Here is a 14,738-nt window from a genome sequence, read left to right on the forward strand (position 1 = left end):
TGTTTATTTCCCCCTAATATCTTTGAAGATTCTGAGACCATTAGGGTTAAACATTACAGATATAAATGCAATATATGGAGTAGAAAAGATTGCCTGCCCACCAAAGAATCAACATATGTTCTACATGGTCTATTTCTATCTGAATGTAACACCTCAATCAAGCTTGTTAATTGATCGTTAAGTCATGTTTGTCAGGTAAACGGTCATTAGTGGCCTATATAAGCCTCATACAGGCCATGGGAAGACATTACCTGTTGATAACACAGACTATTCTCATGATCATGGGAGGTGTGAGAGAATTGCTGCTCTGTGTGATGACTGTGGGGGTTGTCAAAGGTTGGTTCACTAACGTTTTATTTGGATTGAAGGGATTTGTTTGGGAAATATGCTTAACTTTATAAGTTGGAGATTCAAATTTGACTGTCTGTTTCTTCCGCATTGGTCATCTTTTATTCTTCACTGCTATTATTAATATATGTAGCTGTTTTGTGTGAACTGAACTTCTGTCAACACTTTCTCCTCAGTTTCTTGTTACCCTGTTGGAAAGTCCCAGAAGCAAGATCAAGTCTCTCTGCAGAGGAGACTTGGAGGTAAGTGTTTCTTTCCACAACCCTTCTAGCTATATTCTTTGTCACTGTGTCTATGGTGCTGCTGTGTTTGACACTCATTCAACACCATAGAGTAACTCAGTCTAAATAACATTGTCAAAGCCTTTGATTTGGTAATTTTGCTTGTGTACCTTAACCTACGTTTTTCAGAGCTGTCATCAAATGACGTCTCCATTGAGCATGCCCTGGCCTTGCTCCGATCCATAGGGTCTGACGCTAAACAAGACAGAGAAGGTACGGCCTGAAACATATACTTTGAAAACTGTGTTGGGTTGATGTTCAACATTCGACTGGCAATTCGGCCTAGACCGTGTGGAACAGATGTGTTGCTGTAGAATACCCAACTGTTCCTTTTGTTTTTTCTCTAGAGTATTTAGAGACTAATGAAGTAGAATCCCAAGCGTCTCCAAACCATGGTAGCTCTCAGGCAAATGATGCCCTGTCCTCTGAGGAGAAGCTGAGGCGCATGTCCTCTGACGACGCTACCTCTGAAGCTGCGACTGGCCCATTTGACCATGCCTTTGAAGAACTGTTCGCCGCTACCTCTGAAGCTGCGACTGGCCCGTCTGACGACGCTGCCTCTGAAGCTGCGACTGGCCCGTCTGACGACGCTGCCTCTGAAGCTGCGACTGGCCCGTCTGACGACGCTGCCTCTGAAGCTGCGACTGGCCCGTCTGACGACGCTGCCTCTGAAGCTGCGACTGGCCCGTCTGACGACGCTGCCTCTGAAGCTGCGACTGGCCCGTCTGACGACGCTGCCTCTGAAGCTGCGACCTGGCCCGTCTGACGACGCTGCCTCTGAAGCTGCGACTGGCCCGTCTGACGACGCTGCCTCTGAAGCTGCGACTGGCCCGTCTGACGACGCTGCCATCTGAAGCTGCGACTGGCCCGTCTGACGACGCTGCCTCTGAAGCTGCGACTGGCCCGTCTGACGACGCTGCCTCTGAAGCTGCGACTGGCCCGTCTGACGACGCTGCCTCTGAGCTGCGACTGGCCCGTCTGACGACGCTGCCTCTGAAGCTGCGACTGGCCCGTCCTGACGACGCTGCCATCTGAAGCTGCGACTGGCCCGTCTGACGACGCTGCCTCTGAAGCTGCGACTGGCCGTCTGACGACGCTGCCTCTGAAGCTGCGACTGGCCCGTCTGACGACGCTGCCTCTGAAGCTGCGACTGGCCCGTCTGACGAAGCTGCCTCTGAAGCTGCGACTGGCCCGTCTGACGACGCTGCCTCTGAAGCTGCGACTGGCCCGTCTGACGACGCTGCCTCTGAAGCTGCGACTGGCCCGTCTGACGACGCTGCCTCTGAAGCTGCGACTGGCCCGTCTGATGACGCTGCCTCTGAAGCTGCGACTGGCCCGTCTGACGACGCTGCCTCTGAAGCTGCGACTGGCCCGTCTGACGACGCTGCCTCTGAAGCTGCGACTGGCCCGTCTGACGACGCTGCCTCTGAAGCTGCGACTGGCCCGTCTGACGACGCTGCCTCTGAAGCTGCGACTGGCCCGTCGGACGACGCTACCTCTGAAGCTGCGACTGGCCCGTCGGACGACGCTACCTCCGAAGCTGCGACTGGCCCGTCGGCCGACGCTACTTCCGAAGCTGCGACTGGCCCGTCTGACCATGCCTTTGAGGAACTGTTCGCCGCTACCTCCGGAGCTGCGACTGGCCCGTCTGACGACGCTACCTCTGAAGCTGTGACTGGCCCGTCTGACGAGGCTGCGACTGGCCCGGCTGACGACGCTACCCTCTGAAGCTTGCGAACTGGCCCTTCTGACCATGCCTTTGAGGAACTGTTCGCCGCTACCTCTGAAGCTGCGACTGCCCGTCTGACGACGCTACCTCTGAAGCTGCGACTGGCCCGTTCTGACGACGCTACCTCTGAAGCTGCGACTGGCCCGTCTGACGACGCTACCTCTGAAGCTGCGACTGGCCCGTCTGACGACGCTACCTCTGAAGCTGCGACTGGCCCGTCTGACGACGCTACCTCTGAAGCTGCGACCGGCCCGTCTGACGACGCTACCTCTGAAGCTGCGACTGGCCCGTCTGACCATGCCTTTGAGGAACTGTTCGCCGCTACCTCTGAAGCTGCGACTGGCCCGTCTGACGACGCTACCTCTGAAGCTGCGACTGGCCCGTCTGACGACGCTACCTCTGAAGCTGCGACTGGCCCGTCTGACGACGCTACCTCTGAAGCTGCGACTGGCCCGTCTGACTACTCTACCTCTGAAGCTGCGACTGGCCCGTCTGACGACGCTACCTCTGAAGCTTGCGACTGGCCCGTCTGAACGCTAGCTCTTGAGCTGAACTGGGCGCCGCTTACCATGCGACTGGCCGTCTGACGACGCTACCTCTGAGCTGCGACTGGCCCGTCTGACGACGCTACCTCTGAAGCTGCGACTGGCCCGTCTGACGACGCTACCTCTGAAGCTGCGACTGGCCCGTCTGACGACGCTACCTCTGAAAGCTGCGACTGGCCCGTCTGACGACGCTACCTCTGAAGCTGCGACTGGCCCGTCTGACGACGCTACCTCTGAAGCTGCGACTGGCCCGTCTGACGACGCTACCTCTGAAGCTGCGACTGGCCCGTCTGACGACGCTACCTCTGAAGCTGCGACTGGCACGTCTGACGACGCTACCTCTGAAGCTGCGACTGGCCGTCTGACGACGCTACCTCTGAAGCTGCGACTGGCCCGTCTGACGACGCTACCTCTGAAGCTGCGAACTGGCCCGTCTGACGGACGCTTACCTCTGAAGCTGCGAATGGCCGTCTGACGACGATACCTATGAAGCTGCGGACTGCCCGTCTGACGACGCTACCTCTGAAGCTGCGACTGGCCCGTCTGACGACGCTACCTCTGAAGCTGCGACTGGCCACGTTGACGACGCTACCTCTGAAGCTGCGACTGGCCCGTCTGACGACGCTACCTCTGAAGCTGCGACTGGCCCGTCTACGACGCTACCTCTGAAGCTGCGACTGGCCAGTCTGACGACGCTACCTCTGAAGCTGCGACTGGCCCGTCTGACGACGCTACCTCTGAAGCTGCGACTGGCCAGTCTGACGCCGCTACTCTGAAGCTGCGACTGGCCCGTCTGACGACGTACCTCTGAAGCTGCGACTGGCCCGTCTGACGACGTACCTCTGAAGCTGCGACTGGCCCGTCTGACGACGCTACCTCTGAAGCTGCGACTGGCCCCGTTCTGACGACGCTACCTCTGAAGCTGCGACTGGCCCGTCTGACGACGCTACCTCTGAAGCTGCGACTGGCCCGTCTGACGACGCTACATCTGAAGCTGCGACTGGCCCGTCTGACGACGCTACCTCTGAAGCTGCGACTGGCCCGTCTGACGACGCTACCTCTGAAGCTGCGACTGGCCCGTCTGCCCTACCTCTGAAGATGCGACTGGCCCGTCTGACGACGCTACCTCTGAAGCTGCGACTGGCCCGTCTGACGACGCTACCTCTGAAGCTGCGACTGGCCCGTCTGACGACGCTACCTCTGAAGCTGCGACTGGCCCGTCTGACGACGCTACCTCTGAAGCTGCGACTGGCCCGTCTGACGACGCTACCTCCGGAGCTGCGACTGGCCCGTCTGACCATGCCTTTGAGGAACTGTTCGCCACTACCTCCGGAGCTGCGACTGGCCCGTCTGACGACGCTACCTCTAAGGAACTGTTCGCCGCTTCATCGGAGCCCCCGTTGACCACAAACATGGATATCTGACGTGGGACATGGTGCTCGGGGTCCATGCAAGAGTTCATGGGTACTCTAGTCCAGGTTGTTTGTGTGTGTAACTGCATTTGCTTGTTTTGGCTCAATTAAACATTAACTGTAATACTTGTGTCCTCAGTACTGTTTTGGCGGTTCCTACTTGGCAACATTTATTTTGCATTATAACCATGCTTTGGCCTCAGCAATATATTAATACTTTGACCCCTGTGTTTAAGCTACATTTGCTCAGTGTTGGTCAATTTATGCTAGTAGCATCACATGATGTGGAATGGGTTCTAGTTCATTTTAACTTGATGGTTGTGGAACACAGTGTCTGGGGTTGGTACATATGAGGATGTTGCTAGAATCGGGGTTCAGTGCTAACTAATATCACGGTTGTCAACTTGCATTTAACTTACTCTGCTGGGTGTCTTCTCTCCTGACTGACTTGGTTTCCTATTAGTGAATGCTTACATGTGAAACCAGCTCTCGTCTCATTAGCCCATCGTTTTGGCGGTTGGTCTTCATATCCCAGTGACAATCCAAACTTTCAGGTTAAATAAGTCAATGCTAACCTGTTTTAGCTGGCAGGCTGCTATCAGGTCCTAGCTCTCCCAGAGTTGCTTGTAGCACCTCTAACCTAGGGTTTGATTGGGGGGGGGGGGAACAGTTTTACCAGGATTTTCCACCCACTCCGATTACATGGGAGAAATTAACCGGTTAATTTCTATGAAAAGCGTGAGGTGAAGTCTGTTCATACAGGCCTTCTCTATCCGCATGATCAACGCTCGGGGTGTGCGTCGTAGTATACCGTACTTATAGTCGCCGTGAATTCAAAGAGCATGTACACGCAACCTTTAAATGCAGTTAATACAGCAACAAAATTGGCTCCAACTTTTGAGCTACCGGTAGGTATCTGCTTTAATTCAAAACAATTTCTGTGGCACCGCTTTACTCGCTTATGCCAACCTGAATTCAGCCTGTTTTGAAGCAAGTTAAACCGTTACGGCCTATGCAAATATTTTGTTTGCTACAGGGTAGGCCTTCCAGGTTATTTTATGTAGCAGGGGCGAAAATCTGATATCAACTTTGGAGGGGCCAATTACATGAAATGTTCTCGAGCAATTCCTGAGGGGGACACCAAAAGTAGTGCTGTAACACACAGCCTACGTTGTAATATGGTAAATGTATATTGAGGAACCAAAGAAATAAGGTGTTTGCCGTACTCCTAACTACCGGTACCCAAAACTACACAACTAATCACAACAGCAAGACCATTGCCTTTAACAAATCTTAGTTCAGTCACCAGTGTAAGTTGAGAGTGGGGGTATCCATGGCATTTTCCAATTATGTTCCTATTTTACAAGTCAAAAAATGGAGAACCTTTCATAATGTTGCCAAACAAAGACTCCCTGTCTCTGCCAGTCTGTCCCCAGCTCTGCTGTCTGTGTGCCATCTGTTGCCTGCTCTGCCTAATGACATTGTGAAACATTTTCATTAGCATTTCACTTCTTTCTTATGAACATTTTATCAACTAGTCTTTGAGATATTAGGCTACTAGGGTTTTTACTTTGCGTTTTGGTGTACTGAAAAATACTCTGTCCGTCTTCTTTTTTCTGTCATTTTTCTACCTGGCTGGCTACACACACACAGTGTGTAGGTTATTTACAGTAGGAGATGGGCTTCTATCATATCTTCTATCATTCTATATGGGCTTCGATCTAAAAGGTAGCTAGCAAATGTGAAATGGATTGCAGTGACAAGAGTTGACAGCTGTATGAGATCACCATTTACACAACATATGCTGCAACCTTTTGTAATTTTAACCGTTTGTTTCATATTGGCTGGCTTCCAACAATAGCTGAATTTGCAAAGTTGGTGAGCACAAATTCCGTTTCAGTGGTGTTTGCTATAATCTTTGCTACCCGGGTTAAATAAAGGTGAAATAAAATAAATAAATAAAAGTTCCCTTGCGACAATTTAGCTTTTGCAACGAGACCATTAAATATATTTAAGACAATGGTAGAAGAGAGTGTAGTTCTGTTCAGTTTGGACTTCAGTTTATCGCTAACCTTATCACAGGGACTTTGAAGCACTAACTTACATTGCTGATCTTGGAATAAATTGACGATCGCAAAGATTCCATCTTTGACGACGCCACATAAATGGAATAGGTACTAGCTAGCTTAATAGTTAATATTTGCGTGCTAGCTCTGCAAATTCAGCTAGTGTGTGTGTGTGTGAACCCTGCCAACATAAAACAAAACATTGCTATGGCGCGATTGACTGGATTAACCTCATGTCAGTCACGTGCATTGAGTGCCTTTCATACAGTAGATACAAACCCTCTGTTACCTTGCCAACTAAGGAACTGGCAGTGGATCAAACCATTGTGAGGCAAAGGGTGCGGGGTCGCAATCTTTTGAAACTTAAAAAGCGCTATTAAGTGTCTATAATCAGCACAATTGCTTTCATTGCGTATTATTTATATTATTGAAATTACAGAGTTATGTTTACAGTGATATATTGGGGGGGACAAATCATATTTTTCCCAGGATGGAGGGGTCGTGTATCCCCCGTCCCCCCTGGGATTTCCGCCCCTGTTATGTAGCCTAAGTTTGTGTATTGAATGTTATTCTACATTTGTTTGTCTGGGTCTTGAGAATCAGTTACCCTTTCTGACCAAGTCTGTAAAATAATGTGAGAACTGGGGGTATTTTGTCTTGAATAAAAGAAATAACGGAGAAGAATGGCAGGGTCTTGACAAGTTAATTTGATTGTGTAGGCTCACGTTAAATTTATGCTGTGACTAAATGAATATTAACTTGATAATGGACTTTATTGCTGGAGAACAGATGAAATAGGTAGGCCTGAGAAGATTTCATGTAAATATAGCCGAAGAATGGCACATGATAAACTGCGGGTTTAGGTTCACGTGCAATTGATCAACTGCGGCGCTATCCATTGTGCTGAATCTCCGCTACAGCGTAACTGTTAGATTATCAGAGATTCAGATTTGTTTCCTCTGCCAAAATCATCACAATAACCGAAGTATAAACAGCCACAACCTTCCCAAATTCCCTTGATAGCCAGGTGTAAGGGGAGAGGAAAGGACCAAAATGCATCTTTCAGTGAAAGGTAGGCTACTGTAATAACCTAATATTTGACCCGTCGGCCAACAGTGCCTCATAGACCGGTTAAAACTAGGCTACATCAACTTTGAGTTGATTAAATAGCAACAAATACAAGAACCCATTAGTGTATATTTCTCCATGTAGAGTGGTATAATCATGTTGGATTTTATTCCTGCTTAACACCCTGCATCCCACAGCTGGCTTGCTTCTGAAGCTAAGCAGGGTTGGTCCTGGTCAGTCCCTAGATTGGAGAGCAGTTGCTGCTGGAAGTGGTGTTGGAGGGCCAGTAGGAGTCACTCTTTCCTCTGGTCTAAAATAATATCCCAGGGCAGTGATTGGGGACATGTGCTGTCTTTTGGGTGGGACGTTAAACAGGTATCCTGATTCTCTGTGGTCACTAAAGATCCCATGGCACTTATTGTTAGAGTAGGGGTGTTAACCCTGGTGTCATGGCTAAATTCCCAATCTGGCCCTCATACCATCATGGTCACCTAATCATCCCAAGCTTACTATTGGCTCATTCACCCCCCCTCCCCTGTAAGTATTCCCCAGGTCATTGCTGTAAATGAGAATGTGTTCTCAGTCAACTTACCTGGTTAAATAAAACATATGCTTCTAAATAGCACTTTCGGTTTGAACGGGAAGCCCGGTAATTTCTTGCAATTTCCTCAGGAAGGAAAATTGGTAGATTCTCTGGAAAAGATATGTCCCTACATGACCAATGAGGCCTACCCTCCTCCCCCAGCCATTGGGATGAACTTTGCGGGACCCCCACCCGAGTACTCTACCAGGTACGGACGAGACATGGAGACAACTGTTCCTTTAATGTTTTGTACTCGTCTCATTAAAAATGGTTTCATACTAAAGACTAGGTCAGAATACATTTGGACTCCCTCGCTCTTTGTCTTTCCCTCTCAAATCAACTCTTTACTGTGAAATGCTTGCTTACGAGCCCACCCCAACGATGCAGAGTACAAAACTAGAGAATATATATATATATATATATATATATATATACAGTACCAATCAAATGTTTGGACTCACCTACTCATTCAAAGGTTTTTCTTTATTTTGACTATTTTCTACATTGTAAAATAATAGTGAAGAACTCAAAACCATGAAATAACACATATGGAATCATGTAGTAACCAAAAAAGTGTTAAACATATCAAAATCTATTTTATATTTATATAGAGTCTTCAATGTAGCCACCCTTTGCACACTCTTGGCGTTCTCTCAACCAGCTTCACCTGGATTGCTTTCCCAAAAGGACAGATTTCCACCGGTCTAATGTCCATTGCTCGTGTTTCTTGGCCCAAGCAAGTCTCTTCTTCTTATTGGTGTCCTTTAGTAGTGGTTTCTTGGCAGCAATTTGACCATGAAGGCCTGATTCACGTAGTCTCCTCTGAACAGTTGATGTTGAGATGTGTCTGTTACTTGAACTTTACAGCAGAGGTAACTCTGGGTCTTCCTTTCCTGTGGCGGTCCTCATGAGAGACATAGCGCTTGATGGATTTTGCAACTGCACTTGAAGAAACATTCAAAGTTCTTGACATTTTCCCGATTGACTGAACTTCATGTCTTAAAATAATAATAGACTTTTGTTTCTCTTTGCTTATTTGAGCTGTTCTTGCCATGATATGGACTTGGTATTTTACCAAATAGAGCTATCTTCTGTATACCACCCCTACCTTGTCACAAAACAAGTGATTGGCTCATACGCACAAAGAAGGAAAAAAAATCCACAAATTAACTTTGAACAAGGCACACCTGTTAATTGAAATGCATTCCAGGTGAGTACCTCATGAAGCTGGTTGAGAGAATGCCAAGAGTGTGCAAAGCTGTCATCGAGGCAAAGGGTGGCTACTTTGAAGAATCTCAAATATAAAATATATTTTGATTTGTTTAACACTTTTTTGGTTACTACAGGATTCCTTATGTGTTATTTCATACTTTTGATGTTCTACAATGTAGAAAATTGTAAAAAAAAATAAAGAAACCCTGGAATGAGTAGGTGTGTCCAAACTTTTGACTGGTACTGTATATATTGTAACACGAGGAATAAAATACCCAAGAATAAAGCTCTATACAAGGAGTACCAGTTCCAGATCAGTGTGCAGGGGTACGAGGTATTTGAGGTAGATATGTACAAGAAGGCAGGGTAAAGTGACTAGGCATCAGGATATATAATAATAATAATAATAATAGCAAAATAAAGAACAGAGCAGCAGCTGCAAATGATGAGTGTAAAGGTGTGTGTTTGTGAGAGTGTGTAATGTGTATGCATGTGTGTTTGGGTTGTGTCGGTTTGTGTGTGTGTGTGTGTGTGGGAGTGTGAATGTAGTGTGTGTGAGTGTGCATATGCTTTGTATACAGTCTAGTGATTGTGCGTAGGGTCAGAGCAAGACCCTTTAACTTTTTGAGGATGCGAGTGCCCATGCCAAATATTTTAGCCTCCTGGCGCGCCCTCTTCACGACTGTGCGGGTGTGTGTGGACCATGTTAGGTCGCCAAGGAACAGCCCTGTTGATGTGGATGGGGACGTGCTCTCCCCTCTTGCTCCTGTAGTCCATGATCAGCTCCTTGGTCTTACTGGCATTGAGGGAGAGGTTGTCCTGGCACCACAATGCCAAGTCTCTGACCTCTCATCGCCTTCGTGTCGTCAGCAAACTTGACACACTGGGTCCCGACACACTGGGTCCCAACCCACTGGCTCCAACCTCCTGTCTCCAACCCTCTGGATCCAATCTCCATCTCTTCATTACTTGGTTATGAAAACCCCCTGGCCCCAACGCACTGGCCCAACCTCTCTTCATTACTTTCTTATGAAAAATCCCTGGCCCCAACACACTGGTCCCAACCACCTGGTCCCAACCCCCTGGCCCAACCTCCATATCTTCATTACTTGAAAGGAAATCATTCTCCAACACACTAGAGCTCTGTCTTTTCGTGGCGTTGTAATTGAACAGGGACTACACAGTTGAATGCGGGGAGGTGTATGTATGAATTGACTCACATCCACCCCAAGGTCCAGGAGTTACTTGACCGTGCTGATCATGCCGCTGAAGGCTGCAGAGTGGAGAGGGGTGTATGCCTTCTTGTCTTTACAGGACACCTCTGATCCATGAGAGGCCAGCAGTTTCACCTCCTCAATGTGCCCTATGGGGGAGGGGAAGAGAGACAGAGAGAGAAACAGAGATGGAGAGAGAGAGAGACAGATGCAGAGAGATAGGCTGAGATATAGAGGGAGAGAGGTTAGTTTACAGTGGTACACAGCACCATTAGCAATACCTACATCGTGTTAGTACAATTGAAAACCTACATCTTATCAACATACTTAGTCCATCATTCTTACATAATAACACACTAGAGGTAGACCATACAGCTGAGCTGTGAGGCTAACACACAGCCAATTCATTCACTCACTGGGATAAGGACATTAGTCAGAATGTAAATGATGTGGTCAACTCATTACCCATGTAAGCAGCCCTGTGGATTGCTCGGCGGTCCTTCTTGTCAAAAGCATTAATGTTGGCTCCTCTGGAGAGAAGCAGCCTCACCATCTAACAGGAAAAGGAAAGAGAAACAAAACACAGGCTGAGGAAAACTAAAGCAAAATCTGCAAAAATCTGGCATCAAAGCCTCTTTTGAACAAACTCAAGCATACAACTAGGGCTGTGACGGTCATGGGACTTCCGGTGTCGGTGATTGGCGTGCCGTATGTACACAGTCATCGACATAACTGACAGCCGATGGACGGACGGACGGACGGGGGAAACATTAGCAAAGGAAAACAGAGTGTTTAGGCCTAACTGTCTTGCTCATAGGCATGCGAGTCTCAAGTTAAGGGGAAGCTAATTTTCACCATAGAAAATATATAAAGCATTCTATGCATCATCACATTTACAGACTTATGTAAGATAGCTAACTATTGCTAATGTGATTAGTAAATCGGATAGTCATCATTTAGGCTAATAATATAACTCAATCACCGTTTGCAAAAAAACGGCTGTTCATTGCAGCGCTTGATGGAGTAAGGCTAGGCTAGGCTATATCAGATATGTTTCTCTTTACAGGAAAAAAAATTGGCCTTTTTAAAATATGTTTTATCGTGCAATTCTACTACACTTTATATGACTATAGAGATTAGCAGAATCTTTTTCAATATGACTTTCAAGTGGCACTGACCCAGGGATAAAGAAAGTGAATATGCACACTCACCGGGGATATAGCCAATGCCAAAAATACTGTTCGCTCAATTAAGTTGAGAATTTTGATAACTAAAAGACAGATTAGTCTTTTCATTGTCTTCTCTTTGAAGCAATAGCCAATTGCTTTCCAAACTATGTTAGCCTGAGATAGTGTTCAGTCTTTCGTGAGATGCACTGTCAGGCTCATGTAAGAAGTCATATTTACACTTGACCACGTCTGACAGACAAGGGTGGAAAAGACAAAAAATGGTAATAACCAGGTTAGGTCCCAAATGGCAACCCTATTCCCTATATCGTACACTACTTTTGACCTGAGCCCATAGGGCTTTGGTTTAAAGTAGTGCACGAAGTAGGGTATAGGTTGCCATTTGGGATGCACCCCTAGTGTCAAAATCTCTTTATTTCAGGAATTGTATCCAAAACCCAAGTGACTTACTGTCTATTCCCGTCGTGAATGTCCACTGCACTCTGGAGGTCAGCATTTCCAATCAGCAAACGCAAACACTCCGAATGACCGTAGGTAGCGAGAGGAAGATAAACAGAGAGGATATAAGAATGTCAGATGATTGACCGTTGGTAGCTAGAGGAAGATAAACAGAGAGGATATAAGAATGTCAGATGATTGACCGTTGGTAGCTAGAGGAGGAAAAACAGAGAGGATATAAGAATGTCAGATGATTGACCGTTGGTAGCTAGAGGAGGATAAACAGAGAGGATATAAGAATGTCAGATGATTGACCGTTGGTAGCTAGAGGAGGATAAACAGAGAGGATATAAGAATGTCAGATGATTGACCGTTGGTAGTTAGAGGAGGATAAACAGAGAGGATATGAGCAGATTGCTGGACGACTATAACCTTCACATGAACAGACAGATTTCTAGAACAGTGGTGTTGCTAGATGACATCCTCATGATGTTAACACAGCAGATAATAAAGAAGTTTGGGGCTGAGGCCATCGAAGCCTGTCACCTGCTAGCTGTGTACCTGGCTCTGGATAGAAGTCTCCCCTGTGCACTGATCTAGGATCAGCTTACCCTCCCTAGATCCTCAATCATTAGTGGAGAACATGACAAAAAAATGACCTTAGATCAGTGTCTAGTGGGTATTTTCACACTATACCATGTAACATCCCTAGAGTGGACATTGTCGTCCTAGCAACATGACCAAACAAATGGCCATCTTGGTCAGGAAAACTTTTTAATTACAGAAGCTCTATGTGATATTCTATGTGTACCTGCAGTGTGGATGGGGGTCCTCTTCAGGGTGAAGTCTTTAACCAGGATGGAGGCTCCCTGGTTGATGAGGACGTCAACACACTCCACATGGCTTTTTAAGGCAGACAGGTCCAGTTGGTGCGCCCCTGGCTGTCCCTCACGTCTAGATCCAGCAGAGACTGAACCAGGACCTCCATAGCATGGTGGTGGCCGTGGTTCGCCTGAATAGAAACACAAACACAGTCTCAAGCAAAGTCCAGTGGTATGCCTGAATAGATATATAATCAATGTCCTATAGTAGACCAGTGGTACACCTGAACAGAAATACAGTGCTAGACCTATAAAGTAGACCAGAGTCTTTCAATCGGGAGCCCATTTTTGCTCCCGCCCAGCATCAACATCGGAGGTCCCTGCCAAGTGTGGGATTGAGAAACAAACAGTCTTCTTCTCCTCTGAGGTTGATTAACTCAAATGGCAAAATAAGGAAATCATCCTCATCATCACTGTGTAGAATATGCATGTATTTTACACAAATCAGGAACAGATAGGAATTTGGTGTGTGAGTCTGTCTGGACAGTCAACTTCCTGTGGAAAATCAACACCATGCCTGCTTCCCAGATAGCACCCTATTCCCTATGTAGTGAACTACTTTTGATCAGGGCCTATAAGGATCTGGTCAAAAGTAGTGTACTAAATAGGGAATAGGGTGCCATTTGTCATATGGAGACCACTACAGGAGCAGGTAGGCTTTACTCACAGCGAGGTGTAGAGGGTTGATGGGAGCTCTGACATCAAAGTCGTTCAGGATGTCTGCCCCTGAGCTTTCAATTAGTTGAGGAAAGACAAGGATGGCCAGTTCAGACTTGTAACATATTTACTTGGAAGGTTAGTCTAGTAGCATGTGTAACATGGTAAATCTCAGTGACCAGCCCCTGCAGACATACTGGGGTGTTGCATCCATATCTTAAACAAGCAATTGTGAGGAAAAGTTACCAACTGGCACTTACCACATCTAAAGGATTTTCACTTGCAATATGGAAAAAGAACATCAAGAGTGATGATGCGTCCACGACAAACATGCAGCCACACCTTAAATCAAATCAAATCAAATTTATTTATATAGCCCTTCGTACATCAGCTGAAATCTCAAAGTGCTGTACAGAAACCCAGCCTAAAACCCCAAACAGCAAGCAATGCATGTGAAAGAAGCACAGTGGCTAGGAAAAACTCCCTAGGAAAAACTCCCTAGAAAGGCCAAAAACCTAGGAAGAAACCTAGAGAGGAACCAGGCTATGAGGGGTGGCCAGTCCTCTTCTGGCTGTGCCGGGTGGATATTATAACAGAACATGGTCAAGATGTTAAAATGTTCATAAATGACCAGCATGGTCAAATAATAATAATCATAGTAGTTGTCGAGGGTGCAACAAGCACGTCCGGTGAACAGGTCAGGGTTCCGTAGCCGCAGGCAGAACAGTTGAAACTGGAGCAGCAGCATGGCCAGGTGGACTGGGGACAGCAAGGAGTCATCATGCCAGGTAGTCCTGAGGCATGGTCCTAGGGCTCAGGTCCTCCGAGAGAAAGAAAGAGAGAAAGAGAGAATTAGAGAGAGCATATTTAAATTCACACAGGACACCGGATAAGACAAGAGAATACTCCAGATGTAACAGACTGACCCTAGCCCCCCGACACATAAACTACTGCAGCATAAATACTGGAGGCTGAGACAGGAGGGATCAGAAGACACTGTGGCCCCATCCGATGATACCCCCGGACAGGGCCAAACAGGCAGGATATAACCCCACCCACTTTGCGAAACACAGCCCCCACACCACTAGAGGGATGTCTACAACCACCAACTTACCGT

At 47.2% G+C, this 14,738-nt stretch overlaps 1 pseudogene; it reads left to right on the forward strand.

Moving 5' to 3' along the window:
* The first annotated feature begins 228 nt into the window (after positions 1-228).
* Positions 229-4,327, forward strand: LOC115182375 (polysialoglycoprotein-like; annotated as a pseudogene).
* Positions 4,328-14,738: the final 10,411 nt, after the last annotated feature.

The sequence above is a fragment of the Salmo trutta genome, unplaced genomic scaffold (genome assembly GCF_901001165.1).
Source record: "Salmo trutta unplaced genomic scaffold, fSalTru1.1, whole genome shotgun sequence".
Taxonomy (NCBI): Eukaryota; Metazoa; Chordata; class Actinopteri; order Salmoniformes; family Salmonidae; genus Salmo; species Salmo trutta.